The sequence below is a fragment of the Malania oleifera genome, chromosome 2 (assembly GCF_029873635.1).
Source record: "Malania oleifera isolate guangnan ecotype guangnan chromosome 2, ASM2987363v1, whole genome shotgun sequence".
Taxonomy (NCBI): Eukaryota; Viridiplantae; Streptophyta; class Magnoliopsida; order Santalales; family Ximeniaceae; genus Malania; species Malania oleifera.
The window spans coordinates 36,638,702-36,663,660 of NC_080418.1; the positions used below are offsets into that span (position 1 = coordinate 36,638,702).

The following is a 24,959-nucleotide window of genomic DNA, read 5'->3' on the forward strand; positions in this document are numbered from 1 at the left end:
TCACTAGTAGTAGGGTATTAGTGACGAATTTGAATCCTTCACTAATAATTAGAAAAAAAAAAAAAACCTTTTAATACTAATTTTTTTTAATCATGAATTCTATATAAAAATCTATAATTACATTTTCAAATACATAAATTGAAACCATTCAAAATTTCATACAAATTCAATTAACAAAAATTATTTGAAAATATTCAAAATTAAAATACAAATACTAGTACTAACTCAAATTAAAATACAAAAACTCCATTTGTTCAAATAACAATTAAAACTATAAAAGACAATGTTGTCTGATATATTCTAATGAGGCATTGAACAGTAACACAAGAAACAAAATTCAGATAAACAAAAAAATTCGTCTGAAAATCTTTTGAGAGTCCAATGCCTGAAATGAGATATGGGATTGAGAAAAATGAAAACGATTTCTAGGCAACAAAACTTTAGGCAACACCTGCTCCCTTTCCTTTTTTTCCCTTCTTCCTCTGGATCTTCTTCATGTAGAATTCCAGCTCTTTCTCCTCCAAAATATATCTGCAAAACCATTTAACCAATGCATTTAGCCGAAATGCCCAACATAAAAGAAAAATCAAAACAAATACATCAATATTCAATAGTATAAATTGATGCTTGACAAATTTTCCATGCAAAAGATACCCCCCTCATCGTTGAGTATCAGAAAATGTAACAGCTAGTTTAGTATTGGAAAATAATTTTTGTTTTCTATTTTCAAAATATAATGAAATAAAAAATGTCAGCACATTTCCCTATTTTAAAAACATCTATATTAATTCAAAATAAGGTTATATTTTGGTCATTTTAAATCTAGAAATGAAAAATGAAAATTTGTTTTTGACAACTAAACAAGCCCAAGCTACTTTCACAAGCTGACCACAAACAACTAATAAAAATAGGGCACCTCACCACATGAGAACAATTGACATCAGATGATGAGTGAGATGCCTCATAAAAGTTCACCAGATACATTGAGGTTTTGTTGGTTCCATGAATAGCTATTCCTACGAATAGGACGGAATACAAGAAGATATCTAAGAATAGAGATAATAGTCATTTCATATTTATTAATCATTCTTCCACTCAACATGAAATATGGAAGGTATATCTATGATGAAATTATAGTCATTCCTTGTCTACTCTTAACTATGATTGATAAGAAATTATAAATTTTCACTTGTGCATTATAATACATTTTTAATACAAATTATTAAGTTCTTCTATTACAACTATCTCTATTCTTAGGAATAAGCATTTTGCAAACTAAAGATAGTCCAAGGGATTTATAGTGTTCACTCAACAGCTGAAAAGCCACTAGATCATGGCAATTTTTTTTTTTTTGCTCGGACATGGAAAATTTTTTTACTCATCCTTTCAAAAATATTTTAACATTAAACTAAGTCTATCTTTTTTTTTTTTTTTGGGAAAATTTTAATGCAATTTCGGTAGCATGTCGTTTGTAAATTGGACGTTTTCCTATAAAACCTGTACCTGATAGGTTCAAATAGATCATTTATAAGACGTTGAAGGCATACGAAAACCTATATCCACTACCAGCATGCAATACACATCAACTGCATCCGTCAGGCAGGAGGCATTCTAGACTAGCATGCAATCATGTAGCGTATTCACGACAGTAATACATGTAACCATATCTTAAATTTAGAATATAAATAGCAGAGAACAGTGGTTAGTATTAGGTTCAGTGTAGTATTGTTATTCATCCAGGAATTTGAACATGAACGTTATGAGATGATGAGAGCATTTAATTTAAATAATTATGAAACTGATGCTCCCTGTGAGTTATGTATATATTCAACGTATGTCTTTTTCAAATTTTCAAATCCTCAGCCAAGTGTATATAATATTTCCAATGATTTCAGCACGACAATGAATGCTTTAAGCTTACCAGACCAAAAATATATAAATGAATGTCCGTTCTAAATGAACTAAGTCTACATTGCCTCATTTATTATGATTCCTAAGTTTCACTCATCCCTTCAAAAATATTTTAACATTAAACTAAACCTCTCTTTTCTTTTTGTTTGGGAAAATTTTAACGCAATTTCGACAGCATGTCGTCTGTAAATTGGACGTTTTCCCACAAAACATGTACTTGATAGGTTCAAATAGATCATTTATAAGAAGTTGAAGGCACACAAGAACCTATATCCACTACCAGCATGCAATACACATCAGCTGCATCCACCATGCTGTGACATTCTAGACTAGCATGCAATCATGTAGCATATTCACGACAGTAATACATGTAACCATATCTTAAATTTAGAATTTAAATAGCAGAGAACAGTGGATAGTATTGGGTTCAATGTAGTATTGTTATTCATCCAGGCATTTGGACATAAACGTTATAAGATGATGAAAGCATTTAATTTAAATAATTATGAAACTGATGCTCCCTGTGACTTATGTATATATTCAACGTATGCCTTTTTCAAATTTTTAAATCCTCATCCAAGTGTATATAATATTTTCAATGATTTTGGCACGACAATGAATGTTTTAAGCTTACCGGACCAAAAACATATAAATGAATGTCCATTATAAATGAACTCAGTCTACATTGCCTCATTTATTATAATTCCTAAGTTTCACTCATCCTTTCAAAAATATTTTAACATTAAACTAAGCCTATCTTTTCCTTTTGTTTGGGAAAATTTTAACGTAATTTCGACAGCATGCCGTCTGTAAATCGGACGTTTTCCTATAAAACATGCACCTAATAGGTTCAAATAGATCATTTATAAGAAGTTGAAGGCACACAAGAACCTATATCCACTACCAGCATGCAATACACATCAACTGCATCCGCCATGTAGGAGGCATTCTAGACTAACATGCAAACATGCAGCATATTCACGACAGTAATACATGTAACCATATCTTAAATTTAGAATTTAAATAGCAGAGAACAGTGGATAGTATTGGGTTCACTGTAATATTGTTATTCATCGAGGCATTTGGACATGAACGTTATGAGATGATGAGAGCATTTAATTTAAATAATTATGAAACTGATGCTCCCTGTGAGTTATGTATATATTCAACGTATGCCTTTTTCAAATTTTCAAATCCTTAGCAAGTGTATATAATATTTTCGATGATTTCGGCACGGCAATGAATGCTTTAAGCTTACCAGACCAAAAACATATAAATGAATGTCCATTATAAATGAACTAAGTCTACATTACCTCATTTATTATGATTCCTAAGTTTCACTCATCCTTTCAAAAATATTTTAACATTAAACTAAGTCTATCTTTTCTTTTTGTTTGGAAAAATTTTAACGCAATTTTGGCAGCATGTTGTCTGTAAATTGGACGTTTTCCCACAAAACCTGTACCTAATAGGTTCAAATAGATCATTCATAAGAAGTTGAAGGCACAAGAGAACCTATATCCACTACCAGCATGCAATACACATCAACTGCATCCGCCATGCAGGAGGCATTCTAGACTAGCATGAAATCATGTAGCATATTCACGAAAATAATCCATGTAACTATATCTTAAATTCATAATTTAAATAAAAATTGTTATCTCAAGTCATCCGATAATATGCTCGTTGAAAAGCTTTTAAATGACTTAAAAATATCCTGAAAAATCAATGTGAGACCCAAATAGACATGAATCTTCTTTGCCACTATCGTACTATATACAAAATAACATGCCTCCGAATCATCTGGGTATTGAAGTGGCTAATGAACTGAGACACAAATGTTCTATTATCATATGCGTAAAACTTAAAATTAACATAGTCTATGAGGTTCCCATAACTCTTCCACAGAGCCAAGTAATGTTTCTGAACTTCGTTATCATCAAATGGAGCTATAGAAGCAAAAGAGATTACCCCATTCTCCTTAAAGGTCGCTATGAGCTACCCTATGCACTGAGCAAGAGTTTTAGGATCAGCTTTAAAATGCTACTTTGACATTCGAATGTTTACCCTTGATGGAAGAAACATGGGAGGGGCTAAGATCATCTAAATCTTAGAAGATGCTTAAGTTTCCATTTGTTGGACGAGGAGAAGATAAGACAGCGTAATCAATGGCGAATGAGAGAATGAAGTGGAATTGGACTTGTGGGTTAATGGGTACATCTGAAAATGTGACATGTTTGAACTCAGCTCCTATGTATTCACTGAAGACACCGGAGGTGTTGGGTGCTGTCTGGGTTGATGAAGAGGGAAAGGTATACAATAAAAAAAAAACTCACTAATTGATCAAGATTTTATATAGCAAATGGCAATTTAGAAATTATAATAAATTATTAATATTTTCGTAAGAATTCATATACCAAGATTTTTATTAAAAAAAAACAATGAAAAAACATCTTATTATGTAAATATTAAAATTTCAATTTTTTTCAAAAGGTTAATCAGGGCACTAGTGTCATAATCTTTTTTATTAAGTTTTTTCACGTCCATAAGTCCTATATTTATATGGTGTTATAATAATATCTCATATCAATGTTTGTATTTTATAATTTTTAAACAAAGTGTTAATTTTTATAAATAACTCTGAATATTCACACTTTAATATTGGTAAATTAAATTATGACAATATATTATTAACTCGTCTTGAAAATATATCTAAAGTTTATTGAAATTATAAAAATATTTTACACATTATTATTTACATAAAATTACATGCAATACATATGACCTTCCAACTAGCATTGAACTACTTCTTAAAGAATAAAAGAAAATTTTGATAGTCCTTAAAGTGGTAAATATGTAATGTTAATTTTACCCTTATATTAAATAGAAATTTCACGTCTCAAAACCTACATTTTAACTCCATTGAGACCCTTCCTCTCCCGATCTATTCGGCTTATAACTCTTCAAATTTTAGTCCAACCATCTTATATGGAACTCAAAACATTCACAATGGTGAATTAGTTTTCAAATTTATGTTGCCTATTAATGCAATACACATCAATTGCATCCGCCATGCAGGAGGCATTCTAGACTAGCATAATTTAACATGAAACTAAATTTGTGATCATAATACCTTATAATTAATCAGAGGAGCCACCCGCATCATCTGGTCCAGATTGGCGCATCCTTTCCTCTAATTGGGCTTGCCTATCCATCATGGCTTGCATCTGGGCTCGAAATCTGGAGACCTTCGATCTCAATTCTGCGTTCTCCATAGCGATCATCTGCATCTGTCGAGCCATCTCCTGCTTATCATACTCGGCCTCTCGATGTTGTCGTTCCATCTCTGCACGAGCCAACACACCCATGGCGATGATGTTGTTGGAGCGATGTAACCACTTCCAAGACCTTTCACCCATCTAGTTTAATATTTCTTCCCCACTTAGCCGCTTTGGCGGCGACCTTCGTTCAGGTTTTCCATTGAAGCTTCTGACACCACGAGTCCTCCATGGATGTCTAGTTCATAGAAAATGGTGATGACACATAAAGCATAACTTGCGGACATGCTTCAAGGATAAGGACCCAACATCCTTATTACATACTTGGCATGCTAAGTAACCTTTTGTGCTCCAACCTGACATGTTGCCGTATGCAGGGAAATCATTAATTGTCCACAAGACTGAGCATGCATCCGAAATGTTGTCCCGGTTTCCACTTCGAATCTCTCCACATCTTTTTCCCATAATTCTTTCAACTCTTCAATTAATGGACGCAGGTAAACATCAATATCATTACCATGTGCTCTCGGTCCGGGAATCAGCAAAGACATATAAATGAAAGGTTCTTTCATACATCGTCATGGCGGCATATTGTATGACATCATCATAACTAGCCACATGCTATATGGGTTGGTCATGTTACCGAAAGGATTGAACCCATCTGAAGTAAGGCCAAGTCTGATGTTGTGAGGATCACTAGCAAACCACGGATGCATTTTATCAAATTCGGCCCAAGCTTCGGAGTCCGCTGGATGGCTAAGGGTGTTTCCATCTTGAAGACGTTTCTCTTTATGTCATCTCATATCTGTAGCTGTTTTTTTGCACATATACAATCGTTGCAGCCGCGGGATTAATGGAAAATATCGCAAAAATTTTTTGGGGATCTTTTTACCCTTCTTCTGATTAGTTGTATATCTCGGTTCACCACATTCTGGGCACTCGTTCACATTTTCATGTTCACCATAAAAGGGTGCACAATCATACTTACACGCATGTATTAGAGTGCAACCGAGACCCAATTCATGCATGTATGTCTTCGCCTCCTAAAAAGACTTGGGAAGTGTTTCACCATCAGGCATTGTGGCCTTAATGAGGCTCATATGCTTATTGAATGCTCTCTGAGATAACACATGCATTGTCCTTGCATGAAGCAACTTTATCAAAAACTCTAATTTTGAGAACTTTTTACAGTTTGGATATAGTGGCACCCATCCATACCTCATAAGATTAGCAAATGGTTTACCGAGTCGATTCAATGTACTAGGATAGCAAGGTATGGTACCCGCTAAAGTAGTTTCATCACCAGTACGTGACACACTGACATTACCCGTGTCCATTGCAATCCCCCTTTGCAAGTCACCTAACATTTTGATTAACCCTTCTGAACGTGTATCACTACCTACTATATTTGGCCCCTTATCTTCATTGTCATCATTATCGCTCTGAACTGCATAATCTTCACCATGGAACACCCATCTTGTGTACCTTTTCTCCATTCCAAAGTCTAACAAATGTGAATGGATCAAATCAATGTGTTTGAATGTTATGTTTTGACACTTCTTGCAAGGACACCTTATTCTACTGGCTTTGTCTGCATGAGGATGCGCGAACTCTATGAAATCATGTACCACTTTCATGTATTCTAGAAAAAACCTACCCTGAGCGTTCATCCAACTCTTATCCATGTTCATTAATTACCCTATAATATGTTCAAATAAATGGTGTTCATTATATTTTCATAATGTTTATCATGCGTGCATCGTGAATTCTATAATCAACCATCATACTCTAAAGGGTACGGATCCTATCCCATTTAGGAATGTTGCATTTACATTGCGATCAATCGCTCAAATTCCTTCATCGTAATCGTTATAAATTTCGGTAGCATCTCCCCATGGCTCTCCAAGTACACGAGATGGGGGAAGTGAAAATTTTTCTAGTTTTCCATCACTAACAAATTGTTACAACACCCCACTATACACCTAGAGAACACAAGTAGAGAAGCGCTCGAAATATATAATGACAATTGACAAAGCGTGAACGATGACAACAATATAAATATAACTTCCTGAACTGTCTACATTGAACAATCCAAGAATGGTTGAAATACAAACATTACTAATCGTAAGTGAAACAAATAATTAACATGTTGAAGTGATTATTAGTCAACATAGTATGACTAATAATCAATTGAAATATAACAATTGATTTGTCTCACATGTACAATTAGGAATGAATGAATAGTAACCGTTCTTGAACGGGGCTAAGTTTCAATGAATACATGAAATGACCGTAATTAATTTGGCATTTTATTTCATATTCCATTTAATGAAATTTCGGCAGCATGTCGTCTATAAATTGGACATTTCCAAAAAAATTCTTGCACTAAAACTTGATAGATTCAAGCAAACAATACACAATAATACGCACCATACAGATACTAGTGAGTTTGACCATGTAAGAACCTAATTCCACTACCCGCATGCAATTCACAATGTTGAAAAACCTTACAATTACAAAATTTAAAAATTCCACTCTCCCCAGCTAACCCAGCCAGCTGACGTAGCACTTAGCAATCCTGCTCAACTTTGTGCACGTAGATGTGCCCCATCTGAAGATTGTTCGCAAGCTACACTATTTTGGGCAACAAATCATCAGAATTATTCATAATGTGCATTGAGTTTGATTCTTTAAAATTTATATAAATTTGAAAGTTCATCGTTCAATTGCGAGCATTGAACTTGAATTCAAGAAATATCCTCTTAAGCAATTTTCAAACCTCGCGAGGTTGTTTTCAAGGTCTATGAACCTATTTGTTTTACTATGTGAGGCATAACCTATTAATGCATATCTTCTCGCTTAAATTCACAGTTTAGGTTTTTAAAAGATTAGATCGCCTTTAGTATGCTAGAAAACCATTCAATAGTTTTTATTTTTCATTTTTAGTTTTTTAAAAGAATTAAAAAAAAAAAAAAGCTTACTCTTTTATTTGTAGGTTTCCAAATAATTAGACTATAGAAAATTATAATTTTTTAAAAATTTTCAAAAATCATATATAAAAAATCAGAAATCAAGAAAATAAGAAAAAATATATTTTCCAACTTTGCTACGCAAATTTAGAAAATTGAAAAACAATATGGTATTTTTGTAATTATTTAAAATTTTTAAAAATGAAAAATAAAAGTATTCTCCATGAGGGAATACTGCCAAAACTTATTGTTTTTTAATTTTTTTATATAAATGTTAGAAAATAAAAATTCATAATCTGGATTTTTTTAATTATTTGAAAAAAAAAACTAAAAATGAAAATAAAAATTGTCTCTCATAGCTAAACAGACCCTAAGACTTTCTATTCTACCATTATAGCAGGGTTAAAAATTCCCACCCTTTCAATAATTCAAACCTAAGACCAGTATGGAAGTTCCAACTACCAACCCTTTAACTAAAAACACTCAAACTATTGTATTTACCAAATGAAGAAAAACAGGATTTTCCACTCACCTTTTCATTCCCTTTTTCCTTCCTCTTACCTAACAAACACAGTGCAAAGACAAACAATTCCTTTTTGTTTCTTTTGTCACTCCTCCAGCATATTTATTTTCTTGAATTAATTTGCAATTTTTTTCGAGAAATATCCTAAGAATTTCAAGTGTCAACGTTTTTCATTAAATATACGTAATTATATTAAGGGAAATAAAAGTACCTTTATCACCACGTGTTAAAACATCCTAAAGTATGGAATTATTTTTATGAATTAATTTTGGCAAATGAGCTGTTAATCCACAACCAACTCCATAAACGAACACCAAACTGTAGGAGCTATGGAGGAGCTCATAAATATGCAACTCATGCACAAGGACAAGAATACCTTTAAATAGAGACACAAGCCACAAGGAAATATATTGTGCATATTGAAATTTTGCATAAGGAAATAAACCAACCAAATATAATTTTATTTATTAATTTAATTTCTTAAATTACATAGTTCTTTGCATCCTTTTGCCTTGAATGGATTTATATCGAGCATATTGTGCATTATTTATGTGTAAATTAGAATGTACCATTTAAGTTAATATATTAGGGACTTATATTAAATTTATTAGTGGTGGGAGCGGCTTGGATGAGATGAAACTATATATATTAAATTTGAATAGTAGATGAGTTTAACATTGTTGAAAACAAGAGTTGGACACCGTTGAAGCCAAGAATTAATATTCAAGCAAGGAAATGAAAAAAAAAAATGTGATCAGAATACAGAATCTAATAATTGCATGTATAAGCCTAAGATCGTCTCTTTTCTTAGGAATTTCAACACGTGATAGACGTGAGTTAGAATGATTTTAAGTTTTAACTGATCATGCATACATTTCTTTGTACATAATTTTATTATGGACAAATTTTAACGAAATTTCAGCAGCATGCTGTCTATAAATTGGGCATTTCCCAAAAGATTCCTGCACTAAAACTTGATAGATTCAAGCAAACAAATCATAATAATACGCATCATGCAGATACCAGTGAGTTTGAGCATGCCAAAACCTAATTCCACTACCAGCATGCAATTCACAATATTGAAAAACCTTAAAATTACAAAATCCAAAAATTCCACTCTTCCCAGCTGACCCAGCCAACTGATGTAACTAAACTAGGTCTACTGTTCAAATTGCTACTCATTTGGATCAGCACTTAGCAGTCCTGCCCAACTTTGTGCATGTAGATGTGCCCCATCTGAAGATTGTTCGCAAGCTACACTATTTTGGGCAACAAATCATCAAAATTAGTCATAATGTGCATTAAACTTGCCCTCCATGCGCCCCTTCTGGGAAGGGCAAATGGCGCATCTAGTATTTATGTGATCATGCCATGTCTTTGTGGTGTATGTTTATTGTTGACCATGCCTAATTGATAACAAATGAGCAACTTTATTGTTGACCTAAACCCGCCCTCAATTCATTGCATTTGGGATGAAAAGAGAGTCTAACATATAGCTGCATAATTTTTAAGAGCCTAATAAAAACCTCTATCATCATTATAATAAAGGATATATAATAATTGGTGTATATGGCCTACTTAGCTACTCTAAGTAAAATACTTTATTCGATAATAATAATAATCGTAATAATATTATTTACATAAATGTAATCTTATATGACTCCATAGTACATGGTCGGTGTTATCAAAGCAAGACGCTATTTTTATTATTATTATTATTATTATTATTATTATTATTATTATTAGTATACATTTTGACTTCTTATAATAATATAAATTTATCTTCCTAAAAGACATGTAAATATAAAAATCTTATATTTAGAGAGCTTTTAATTTGAATATATACAATTATATTAAAATTTATCCATATTTACTCAAATTCAAATTCAACCTAATAATGACGGTACTCATAACAGATGGCGCATCTGTTCGTGTACCCTCCAAAGATTAAATACAAATATTGGCACATTTGAGTTCATTTGATATCATTGGACGATGATCCCAATAAATGAAATATTGCAAACTTCAGTTCATTTTTGAAGAAAAATAAGTCATTATTTATTTGTAATGTTTTAAACACTAGCATTTCATTCACATCATGAGTTGGACATCACCTTCTTAAGCTTCAACAAAATGCCCACTTGATGTGATGAAGCCCACTTGATCTGATGATGGATAGGTTTTAGAATATCTATTTAACATAATTTCAAAAGGTTTTATTAGAGGTATGCATTAAATTTAAATAGAATAAAATCATCCCTAAAATAAAAATGAAATTATGTCAAACAAAATGAAGTTAAATTGATCACTTTTAATATTTGTATGTTTCCATTGAAATCTCTTTTTCAGTCAGAAAACTTGAAATCAATTGAAATGCACAAAAGTTCATGTCCTCTCTCTCTCTCTCTCTCTCTCTCTCTCTCTCTCTTTCCCTCTCTCTCTCTCTCTCTCTCTCTCTCTCTCTCTCTCTCTCTCTCTCTCTCTCTCTCTCTCTCTCTCTCTCTCTCTCTCTCTCTCTCTTATAAAGCAAAATGAGAATGGCCATTGCATTTTTAAACTACAATGTATTACTCGAAATTAAAAAAAAAAAAAGGAAAAGATAGAAAATAAATTTTGAGTATTCAATGGGAACTCTCCATTAATTGAGAACAACGCAAAATGAGGGTTCTTGGATGATGATGTGCTCATCCAGAATAACCTGCATCCAAAGTCCAAACAATTTTGAAAGGCAACATTTTCACTACATTGCAGAACATTTCCTAAAACAATTCCAACAAAGTGAATTTTTTTACTTCTGAAGTGTTCCAATTTTGGACACTTCAAAAATCAAAACAAAATCTCAAATAAAGCATATTTGAATGAAATGATTTCCTACTATTTTACGCACAAAAATTCAAAAATAAAAAATAATAAACGCAGCAGCAAAAACAGAAATAGATACCCCAAAGCACCAACAAAATGCAAAATATTTATGGAATACAAAATAGATGTATAGGTCTCAAGAGATACCTAGGAGTAGCAAGAGACTGGGAGAGGGGTTCGACAAGGGTTGTGAGTTGGCTAGGGCTCCGACCAAACCCAAAATGTCTGGCGAGAAGGCCATCAGTCGGCTGGGAATAGCGGGAGATTGGGAAAGGGGTTCGAGAGGGGAGGGCTCAGACGAAGCCTCAGACGTCTGGCGAACAACACGTACCACACCAAGAGCAGTGGGAGATTGGGAGAGAGGTTCGCGGGAGTAGAAGGGGAGGAGGAAGAGCCAACTGGAGCAGGAGGAAAAGCGAGGAGCAAGGGAAAGTGTGGGAAAATATCCCACGGGAAGGGATAAGAGTTTTGGGCATTAGTGACGGTTTCAAAACCATCAATACTACTCTCCGTCTAATATATATTTTTTTAAATGTCATAACATTAGTAACGGTCCATAATTCGTCACTAATAAGGGACCAATGGTGACGAATTTGTAAATTCGTCATTAGTACTCTTAACTTAAAATTTTTTATTTTTATTTTAAAAAGAAGTATTAGTGATGAATCTACAAATTCGTCACTATTGGTCACTTATTGGTGACGAATTTACAACATCGTCACTAACACTCTGAACTGAAATTTTTTTTTTATTTTTTTTTTAAAAAAATGTATTATTAGTGACGTTTTCAAATCCATCACTGATAAGGGACCAATAGTGATAAATTCATTAATTCGCCACTAATACTTTGAACTTAAAATTTTTAATTTTTTAAAAAACAGGAAGTATTAGTGAAGGTTCTCAAATCCGTCACTAATAATAGGACAATAGTGACGAATTTACAAATTCGTCACTAATACTCTTGTAGACACCCTATTTTTACCCTAACCAGATAGAACAAGGGGTATATTCTTATTTTCATTATTATTATTATTATTACCTTATTTTTATTATTATTTTACTGTCACTATTATTTTATTATTATTATTATTATTATTATTATTATTACTATGATTTTTATTGTTGTTATTTATATTATTATTATTATTATTATTATTATTATTATTATTATTTTCACTATTATTATTAATAATTATTTTCCTATATTGATATAAGTAACTTATTATTATTACTATTATTTTATTATTATTATTATTATTATTATTATTATTATTATTATTATTATTATTATTATTATTATTATTATTATTATAATTGGTACTATTACTATTAGTATTATTATTATTATTAGTATTATTATTATTATTTTACTGATAGTATCTTTATTATTTTTATTTTTACTATAATTATTTATTATTAGTAGTATTATTATTATTATTATTATTATTATTATTATTACCTTATTGATCCTTATATTATTATTATAATTATTATTATTATTATTACTATTTTCATTATTACCATAATAGTAAAAGCAGAAAAAGAAAAGAAAAAGAAAAAGAAAAATAAAATAAAAAAGGAAGTTTTTTTTATAGGGTTTTCAGAATTTTTTTTATATAAGGGGGGCACAGCCAAGGCAAAGGGGCGACAGAAAAACCAAAAAAGAAAGCCATAGTTCTCCATCTCCTCTTCACGGCCACACCCACGCCCCTGCTCCTTCTTCCCCTCTCTCAATCGCTACTCTCTTCTTGTCCCCCTCCTTAATCTCTCCCTCAAATCTCTATTCCAGTTTCTACCGCCACCACGACCCCAGAACTCCACAACGAACCACAGCAGCAGCCACCACACATGAACCCTAGCCCCCCTGCCGAGACCATCCTTGGCTCTCTGCCGCTGCAACTCCGGCGAACCACCCACACAACACCGTCAGCCTCCCGGCTTCACCACCCTCACGTCATCGTTATACTAGTCCCAGTGTCGTCGCACCAAACCAGCCTTTCTTCAGTTCTCTCATTCGGCAACGGAACAAGATAGCCATAGCCTGAGCTTCACCGTCACTCCCTGCAGACTAGGATAGCCCCACTCTGGTCGCTCCATCAACTCTGGCTCCTCAGGCTCGCCGTCATCATCTCTCACACGGCTCATCTTCATCTCCATCGCCGTGCCCAGCTCCGGTCTTTAACCTCGGCCACTGCTGCTCCGGCTAGACACCAGGCTTCCTTCCCCACGGAGCCACCTCCTAGAGCCCCCTGCTGCTATTCGTGAGCCACGAGTCTCGACGGCAAGATCTCCCCGGTAAGTCCCTCTGTAAGTGCCCACTGCAAGCCCCAGTGTGCACACGCACACACACATGCACGTGTGATGTTTTGGTAATTTGTTTATTTATTTATTTTTTCTTCTTATTTTTATTTTATACATATATTGTATTATTATTGTTTTATTTGTTCTAATATCTAATGTTTGGGGTTGTTTTTGTTTTTGTTTTTTTTTGTATATGCAGGTATGTAGGTTTCTTTTGTTTTTGTTGGTTATTTTATTATTTAGTATTTATGGAATTTGTTTGGATAATGAAAGTTTAATTTTGTTTTATTCGTTGAATTGTTAATATCATTATTGCATGTTTAATACGTAGTTAGAATAGTTGTTATAATTATTTACTTAGAGCGTTTTGTTTGGCATCTATATTATTTCCATATTGGTATTTAGGGTTTTTACCATAACTGATGTTCGTATGTAGTATTATTATTGTTCATATTTAGTGTTTACTGCATATCTAGCATATTGATTTTTAGGGTTGTACATTAATTTTTTATTTGATTTATTTGCATAATTTCTCATTTAGTGGTCACATTGGATATTTACATATCAGTATTAGTTTTAAATTGTTTCCATAATTTCATTGCTTGCTTACCTTTGTATAATTACCTGCTAACCTTAGGACTACTTGGTTTCCATAATTTGATGAGTAGATTGTTTCCTTAGTTTTGGTAATATTGTTTCTATATGTATTAAGTATATCATTGATTATGTGTTCATATTAAGGTAAGTTTCTTTTAGTTAAAATATGCATATTATCTTTATTACTATTTAATAATATTATTATTCTTACTATTATAATTATTATTGTATTACTTATTATTACTACTAATACTACTATTATCATTATTATTACTATTAATATTTATTATTATTATCATTTTTAGTATTGTTATCATTATGGTATTAATTATTATTACTATTAATATTAGTATTATTATTACTATTATTATTTATTAATATTATCATTATTATCATTATTAATATTATTATTACTATTGTTAATATTTTTTGTTATTTGGTCTTATATGTACTAGAGTATTTATTTTTATGAAAATATTTTCTTAATTTTATCCCTGTGAGTTTAATGCTGGGGTATGAGCATTCGGTCTTCACGTACCTTTGGTTCTGAGGGAATATGTAAATATTTATATTATATATATATTTTTGTATTATTCATTTACTTATTTATTTATTTATCCACTTTGTACGTGTATTAGTAAATTTACTTGAGGAGTAATTTTAAAGACTTTTTAAATTAACTTAGGAATAATTTTAAATTAATTAGGTACCGTTCGTAAGAACGGGCGTGTAGGGGGTGCTCGTACCTTCCCCTCGCGTAACCGAACTCCCGACCCTAACTTTGGTAACGTAGGCTCATTCTACCCCTAACGGGGTAGTAATCATGTGTTCTAACCACACTAAAAGGTTAGTAGCAACTCCGACATTCCCTATTTTTCCTTGAAAATTAAAATTGATTTTGAAATCTCCGCTCGGGGCACACGCGCTCCCGGGACGTCGCGACAACTCTGAACTCAAATTTTTTTATTTTTTATTTTAAAAAGTGAAGTTAGTGACGATTGTCAAATCCGTCACTAATAATGACCAATAGTGACGAATTTTGTAATTCGTCACTAATACTTTGACCTAATATCTTTAACTAAATTTTTTTATATATTCATAAATATTAGTTGTGACGGTTGGTTAATCTTCACTAATAAGTGACTTTTAGTGATGAATTTAATCCGTTACTAATACCATAAAATCGTCGCTAATATTTTCTCAGAAAAAATTTCACTCGAAAATTGTTTACCGCACAGTTTTTAGTGACGAAAGTATTAATGACAGTTTTAAAACCATCACTAATAGTGTTTTATTAGTGATGGCTGCTGAAACCGTCACTAATGCCTACACTATTAGTGACGGTTTTGAAGAACCGTGACTAATACAACACTATTAGTGACAATTTTAAAATCGTCACTAATACTTTCGTCACTAAAAACCTGTTTTTTTGTAGTGAATACCACAAGTAGCACTTACTAGACCTTATCCAATTTACTACAATATTCGAATCACATTCAATATCAATACTGTTATGACCCAAATGATTGCAAATCTTAATTCCTTCCAACACAACTCTTAATTCAGCTTTATTATTTTAACAAGGACCAAAATATTTTGAAAAACCAAAAACAAAAGAACCTGTATGGTCTCTAAGAATGCCACCACCACCCACCGGCCCTGGGTTCCCCAAGCTGCTCTCGTCCAAATTTAGTTTCAACCTTCATTGCCTCGGTTTTAACCATCTCATGCATTGCATAGTTTTAATTCTTTTATTCACAATTTGCACTTCCAGATTCTGCAATATCTGAACATTAGCATCCTTTAACTGAGTCATTCCTGTCATGTTCTTGCTCAAAACCCCCAACCAATACTTAATACATCTATACTACTCTCCAATTTTCCCTCCATTCTAGCTGCACATCTCCTTCTCCATAGCCTCCAAACTACTAAACAACAAATCAAACCCATCAATGATCTAGATTGAGAGTATCTGGAAGCCCTATTAAACCACATTTGGACTCTTTCTTTCCAACTTTGTTGCCTAAGGAAACGTATACCTACCTCCACCGAAACATTCCTCCATACATCAGCAGCAAGGTCTCCCTCATTTAACACATGTTTCATATCCTCTGGTTGCCTCATCTCACAACAATTACACGCCGAAGCAAGTGATACCCCCACCCTTCTCACCTTTTTCATCAATGCTTAAGCACTCAAAAGCTGCCTTCCACATACATATAGCAATTTTCTTCGACAACCATTTATTCCAAACCCACTTTGCCCAATCAAATTTTGGAGCTCTGAATGCGTACTTTGAATTAAAGCAACCATCCTTTTTCGGGAGCCATATCAGAATGTCCGAAGAGTTTCTAAGTTTTCCCACTTTTTCCGTCACCTCTTCCACTTTATTAAACCCCATAATCCTCTGCAAAATTTTCACATCCCACGCATTATTGACAACCAAATCTTTTAATCTGATATGTAAATGTGCACCATTTGGACAATATGAAAATAAAGGTCCCGAATCCAGAAACTTATCATACCACAATTGTATATCTCCTTCTCTAACCTTCCACTTAAATTTACTTAACAGTTTAGGCATACCCTGCAGAACTTTCCTCCAAAAGGAAGAATCTGATCCATGTGGTCTGCAAAGAGCAATATAACCTCCTTTCACATATTTAGCTTTAAAAAATCTAGCCCATAAAGAATTTTGTGTTAATAAATGCCAACCAAACTTCATGAAAAAAGACCATTGCACTTTTGAAATGTCCCTTACTCTTATGCCCCCCTCCTCCACAGGAACACACAATTTCTTCCAAGCACTCCATTTCATTTTTTCTTTTCTATCCTTAAATCTCAAGAAAAAAGAAGCAAACATACCTTGTATCTTTTTTATCACCAGTTTTGGGACATTTATAACAGCTAACAGATGCAAAGACATGCTCGAAAGCACATGTCTCAACAAAACTAAACAATCTCCTTAAGACAGCAGTCTACTTTTCCAGCCTTCAACTCTCGTATTGATATTTTGAATTAAAGGGTCAAAATGACAGCCCTTCAATTTACCATCCACTATCGGCACACCCAAATACATGAAGGGAAATTTACCTTCATTAAAACCAATCTCTTGAAGAATTTCTCCCTTCCTCTTAACACCCAACTTCTTTGAGAAAAAAATAGCTGATTTATCTTTATTCACCATTTGTCTAGTCCAATTTTCATACTCCTTAATTACCTCCATTAACTGTCTAACAGATTTTTTTTCCCGCATTAGCAAATATAACAACATCATCCGTGTACATTAGCAAATATGAAATTGAATACATGCTCAAGCCATCATCAAGAAGCTTTTCAAGCACAATACATATATATCAATAAATATACATGCTCAAAGCATTCTTGAACTAACCCCAAAGTTTTTCTCCCAAAAATATATTCATGGATAAGATTAGAAAAAAAATAGGGTTTTCTTAAAATGATTGACCGTATAAAAACAAGAAGACTTGAGAGCAAAATATATATGAGATTTTAATATATGCTTAAGTCTTACTTGGATGACAAAAAATATTTCCCTGAAAATATATTTTACAAAGAAGAGTATGAGAGAAATATTATCTTTTGAAAATCATACAAAAGCTATCAAGCAATATGTATATAAACTTGAATATATATGCTCAAGCCTTTTAAAACAAAACCTCAAAATATTTTTCTCTAAAAAGATTTTCAACAAGTGAGTGTAGGAGAAATTAATCTTTGTAAAAACATAATAATAAAAGGTCTTCAAGCAATATATTTATGAATGAAATATAAGCTTAAGCCTCTTTAAAATAAACCCCAAAAAGTATTTTCTCCAAAAATGATTTTCAAATAAAAGTGAGAAGGAGAAAAATTACCTTTGAAAAGCTTCAAGAATAAAAAGGCTCTCAAGCAAATATATGAGTGGATATGAGCTCAAGCCTTTTTAATAAACCCCCAAAAAAAATCTCCAAAAAGGATTTTCAAGAAGAGTAGGAGAAGATAGAAATTTAAGCTCAAATGGGATATAAAAAATGGATAGAATCACAAAAATATTTAACTAAGCTTGCAAGATGATTCTCTAACATTTTTCAAGTGTTTATGGCTTGTATTTATAGGCCAAATGGAGATATAGCTATTATATAGCCGTTGGGGGAAGAAAGTATTTGTTTATTTGAAAAACTAGTTGTTTTCGGCCATTGGCGTTCAGTTATGCTCATTAGACTCGTTGACTAGTGCCCTATACTAATAAACTAGTGACCTCTAGCTACTAGTCAACTAGTGCCCTGTAATAGTCGACTAGTCATCCTTAGCTACTAGTCGACTAGTGACCTGAACTGGTCGACTAGTCATCTGGGTTTTCTGCGCAGACACAGTTCAGTTTTTTGGACATAAGTTTTTCTATACAACTCTAATTTGAAAGTTCTTGGTATCAAAAGAAATCTAAGAGAAAATCCCACAACTTTCATGTTGGACACTTGTTAAAATAAGGAGTGTTTGATAGATAAAAGTGATCATCAATACGATGGAAGAAACATAAAGGGTTTTTTTTTCATGGAGGTTGGGATTCCTATGGTCAATCTAAGGTCATTTGAGCTTCAATCTAAATCATATAAGCATGCATACACATTCAACCCTAATTACTATTACAACCCAAATAAAATAAATTTTTCACGCCTTCTGCTCCTTAATGTGCCATGGAATACGCCAATAAATGTGAACTTTAAATGCCTTCTTTGCTTCCATTTTACATCTTTCACTTGTGCTTGTGGAATTATAAACATGTTCAAACAAGGGGTGCACAAGTGAGATGTTGTGGTTTGTCATAATCAAAATAGGGATCGGACTCAAAAAGTCAACAATCTCTCCCTTTTTTATGATGACAAATATAAGAGCAAAATTGAGATTGTCAGACGAGGCTCCTTGGCCCTAACAATATGCATAATTTAAGAAGATATTCAATACAGTTCATATATATGAAGACTTCATAGCAACTTGAACATTTAAGATCAGTTTGGTCAAATGTGCATTTTATGTTTGAGGCTTACTTAAAAGATATTCAATTGAGCACATGTATCATTTTCCATTTTGTTAAAAACAAAAGGGCAGGGAGATATCAAATGTGAAGGAAAATAATTTTGCTCAAAAACTTCTTCCCCTTTTGTCATTAGCAAAAGAGCCAAAAAATTTTCCATAGATAAGAAGATCATTTAAAAACAAAACCCTTAAGATTAAAAGAAAAAGTCATGACACATGAAATTTTAGGTACTAAGTAGTGCATGTCATGAAAGCTTTAAGCACACAAACAAGAAACAAAAATAGAACCCACATAAAATTATTTCTTACCATAAAAATTAAAAAAAATTTACCTTTTGATGTTATCAATGAGTACTTGGGACAAATACTTACTAAAAAAGAAACTCTAACATAAAGGTTTAAGCGAGCTCAATTTTTTTGGTAGTCATTTAAGTAGAAACCAATATATGACCATAAAAATACAACCATATAGATCCTAAAAAATATTAGAAAAATTTTAGAATAAGATCATATGACAAATTTTAAAAGATTGTGGCAAGTAACAAGTTACCACTAAGGATTTTCAATAAAATCATCATGTTTTAAAGTATACAAGCGACAAAAAAATTTCAAATCAGATATAAGCCAAAAATGTGGGTGTGCACACAAGATAGGATTTTGAGTTTAAAAGCTTCCCCTATCAATTTGAATCCTAACTTAGATGCAATTAGCTACTTATACTGTTACTAATTGTGAAAAATTCATTATAGCAGTAGAAGCAAACAATTTAGATCATTAAAATAATTCTACTGGTTATAGATCAAGCATTTTAACCAACTAGTAGGGTCTTTTCTATATAACACACATGCTTTAGAAAATTAACACTAAGTTATGCAAGGTGTTCATCCATACCATGAACAATCCATATCAAAGGTTGATTTAGTGGAGACAGCATATGATGTTCAAGGTATTCAAAAAAGCCTTTGGACGCAAAAACAAAAACAATAGCCATTATGAAGCAAATGAGTCCATGGGGCAGGTGAATTTAATCCACATGTGAATTTAATCTTTTTTCTTAAGGATGAGGCTTAAGCTCCCCCTGTATATTTGCATACATACATACTTGCATTTATTCCAAAGATGGTGTTCATTTAGCATGCATCATATATTCATCCTTCAAAAGATTTCAGTATGCAGCAAATACTAAGCATTTAGCACATAGCATGACATATTATACTTCAAATTAGAATACGATATCCAATCAAGGCTATGCTCAAGATTATACAATAAGTATTCAGTTGGGGTTTTAAAAGATGATAACATGACTTAAAAGAGTGTGTGTGAAGTGAGAACTACCCCAATGTCATGCGTTTATCCTAATTTATGGACCATCATCAAATGTGAGATGTCTAATTAAAGGGATGATGTTTTTCCATTTAGGTCCTGAGTGAAAGTACATAATCCAGAGATTTGGACCAAATGGTGTCCATAAACTAGTCCATTCTAAGATTATAAAATGTGTACATGTGATTAATTTGTACAGCATTTTGGATTCAACGTGTACTAGTCTTATTCAATAAATTTAGCATGCATTATAAAGATTTTCTAAAGGCTAACCAGCATGCAATAAAATTCAAACCATGATCACTCAACATGCAAAGGAACAATATTAACCATTTAGAACAGCATGCGAACGATTTTTTTTATCATGCAACAAACATAAAAATTTGATAATGACATTGTGCATGAACTAGACAAAGTGACCGTTTAAGATTAAAATATTATATTCATCATGATCACTACTCTGAAACTACATAAGACTTACAGAAATATTTAGAATTCAAAATCAGTCTTATGGAGTGATGGATTCAGTCAACTAGCTAGCAAGAGTTCCAAAATAATAATAATAATAATAATAATAATAATAATAATAATAATAATAATAATAATAATAATAATCATCATTTCCTTCATCATGCAAGACCCTAGTTAACTACCAATATGCAATTCACAAATATTCTGCATCTGCCATGCATATGGCATTCAATCTATGCATGCATCCAGTATAGCTCAATATAAACTATCCATGAGAAGAAATTTAAACATTTGATAAACAATGGATATTTGCATTCAGCTCAAGCAAATCATGTCAAGACATAACTCATTCATCAAATGATATAAACATTAAGCATAGAATGAATAGTAGGCGTTCAGTGCACACAAAGCATCCAATATAAAAGATAAAATATTTCTAAATATAAGCACAATACAATTAAGCGCTTATTGGATGAATTTTAAATAATGCTGCTCCCTCTTAGTTATGTAGCCAATGTATTATATCATGTTCATCCTCAGAATAACCTTTTTATTCTTCAAATATTTAGCCAAATGCACTAAGTTTTCAATAAATAATTTTGGCTTTAAATTTTTGGGTTAAACGAACCATTTTACATAGGTCTGACGACTAGATTGATAACCTAAATAAAGAAATGTTAGTGGGATATTGCTAGTATGCCTTTGTGATACTAATAATTACAAACATTGCTAACCCTATTGTCACTATTTGCCTAAGGGCCACTATCTATTAGAGGTACATTTCCAATTTGTCTTAATTTGGATGGCAAGTTCAAATCACTAAAATTTCAAATATATGTCAAGGAAGTCACAAATGACCTACTTTATTCTATGCGTAGTTATATTATCTAATTAATTATAACCAAATAATTGGTCTTCTATATACACCTACATACAGGGAACAAGTAGTAATGGCTTCGACAACGAAATTGGGTTTAGGAGTATGATTATTTGAGAAAAGATATTAGCTCTTCATATTCACCCGTTCGGTGAATGGTACCTTATTGGCTTTATATCACATTTAAAATTCAATCGATCAACACTCCGACTCTTCTATGTTATTTTTTCAATTACAATTTTTTAGATATTGGACAATCTAGTATAAACAAAGATTGCCCTTACCTCAAGAATTATGAGAGTATGCATAAACATAGCACTGAGATTTGTTGTTGGAAATATTTTAACCTGTGTTTGTCAAGTTTATTCAAATTAGTTGACCATTAAATATAGGGTGGCCTTGCACAAGATAGAAACCCCCATCACCTCAATATTGTCAAAGGCACAAAAAAATATAGGCTCCAACGTCCATCATTGTTGGATATATTATAAACATGGGTGATGAGATGAGTGAGAAATGTAAATAATATTGAACATAATAAACCACAAACAAGATTAAAAAGTCAAATGGAACATTCTTAAGTGATTCATTTGGACTAGCTATCCCTCAAAGTAATGCGTGAGCTTTATATACCTTCATGTAAGCTTGATTCCATTATAGGGTACATACACACTTATACGAACAATTGAGAAGGTAAAGAGGCACAACATAGCATGCAAAATTAATGAAAAACCAAGCAAAAGTGTCAGGCAAAGCTCATAATGCCCCTAGGTCTAGACCAGGTTGCGGTGGGCCAATTGTACTACAAATAAAGTATTTTGATCTAACATGGTAGGTCAGCCATGATTAGGTCCCACTTTCGAGCCGCACAACCTGGTTATGTGGGGTAATTACATGACGGTGATATGAATGGGTTCCTCATTACAGACACGATACACTTATATGATTATATTTTGATAGATATGTTATTTGTACATAGAAATATTTATTGAGTATGATCATATTTTCGAGAAAAATATATGGATGCAAATGTATATACATTTATATGAATATGAGTACAGTTTCATGATTTCGTTATTAAATTAATATTTGTATGGGTGTGTTATGATAAAGTAAAACTCATTTGTCACACAATGATAATAATTTATTTCCACTTACTGAGAGGTCTCTCACCCCAAAGATTTTAAACATTTCACAAAATTCAGGCAGCCAGGTAAAGCGAGCTCTAAGATAGAAGTAACGTAGTTCCTATAGTTCAGGGTATGTGTATTTATTTTAGGGAGTGGGGATATGTTATATAATCCTTGGGATATCAGTTGGATTTTTGGAAGTTATATGTATTTCCGTGGAGACTCTAGAACTCTGGTATTGTACATAAGGATTAAAAGTATTATGTTTCTCCGTTGCATTAACTTTGATGATGATATTATGGTAATAGAGATGTATGGTTATATATATATAAATGGTTGAAAAATCAAGGCGTCACACATACGTACTTCTTTTCTTTTCCCTTGTTTCCTCTAAAAGGACAAGTGAAGCGTACATGACCCTTTCTTTCACAGTATAAGCAAGTTTTATTAACATGCAAAGGGTTTGGTTTGGGTGCTGGGTCTTTTCTTTGTAATGAGTTTCTCTTGACACATAGATTTGTAAAACCAATAGATTTGGATGATGAAAAGGCATAACCTAAACCTTCTTTGAAAATCCCAAATCTTTGAACTCCAAGTAATTTGTCAAAATTCTCTTTCCCATTGGTAAACTTTTAAATGATTATACTTTGATCCTCAATTTCCTTCTTCAAAGACTAGTTTTCCTTAAAACTCTCATCAATTTGATTTTTCAAATTTTTAATTTTATTTTAGAAAGACTCATGTTCTATTTGAGAACTTTCAGCAACTTCTTCGATTTTTGTACTCAAAGATGCATTTTCTTTCTTTAAAGCAGAACAAAGACATATCGCTTTTCTTTTGCATTTTGAGTGTGTTTCTTCAATATGTATAGTTTTCCTTTTAGTTGCAACTAACTCATCATAAAGTTTCCTAAAATTTTCTTTCAATTCATCATAAGAAAGAAAATATTCATTGTCAGAACTTACCTCAACTAGCTCATCCGTCATGAAGTAAAAGTTTGCAACTTCTTCTTCTTTTTCTCCATTAGTTGAAGTTCTGTCAAGCTTGTTATGTCTGGTTGCATTCATAGCTTTGTACTTCTTCTTGTCTCCTTGTTGATTGTTGTCTTTGTTTTTTAATTGTGGGCAATTAGTCATTTGGTGTCTGGTCTTCTTACAATTGTAACAGCTTATGCTTAATTCTCCTTTATCCTTTTGCTTACCAGCCCGTTTGTTCAACAAGAACTTTCTGAATCTTCTTGTGAGGAGAGCTACTTCATCTTCATTGTCACTATCTTCTTCTTCCTACACAATTTCTTTTTGACTTGCTTCCTTCAAGGCTATCCCCGATGCCGATTTTATTTTTCCACTTCAAGTGCAGCATTTCTTTTTTATCTCATTGGTCATTAGAGACCCGATGAGCTCATCATGTGTGACCTTTGAAACGTCCTTTTCTTCTTCAATGGCTATAGACTTTGCATGCCACAATTCCGGTAATGAACGAACTACTTTTTGCACATTGTCTTTCATAGAACCCTACCAAGTACTTTCAAGCCATTTGTTATATATGTAAATCATGTAAACATGGAAGTAATTCACTCTCCCTCTTCTATTTTGAACATTTCATATTCTTTTACTAACATATAAATTTTATACTTTTTGACTTGTGACGTATGTTGACCTTATAGGTTACACCTGGTTT

The 24,959-nt window shown here is 32.5% G+C and overlaps 1 pseudogene; it reads right to left on the reverse strand.

The window, feature by feature from the left end:
- Window positions 1-440: 440 nt before the first annotated feature.
- LOC131148130 (chitinase 1-like) lies at window positions 441-5,330 on the reverse strand (annotated as a pseudogene).
- Window positions 5,331-24,959: the final 19,629 nt, after the last annotated feature.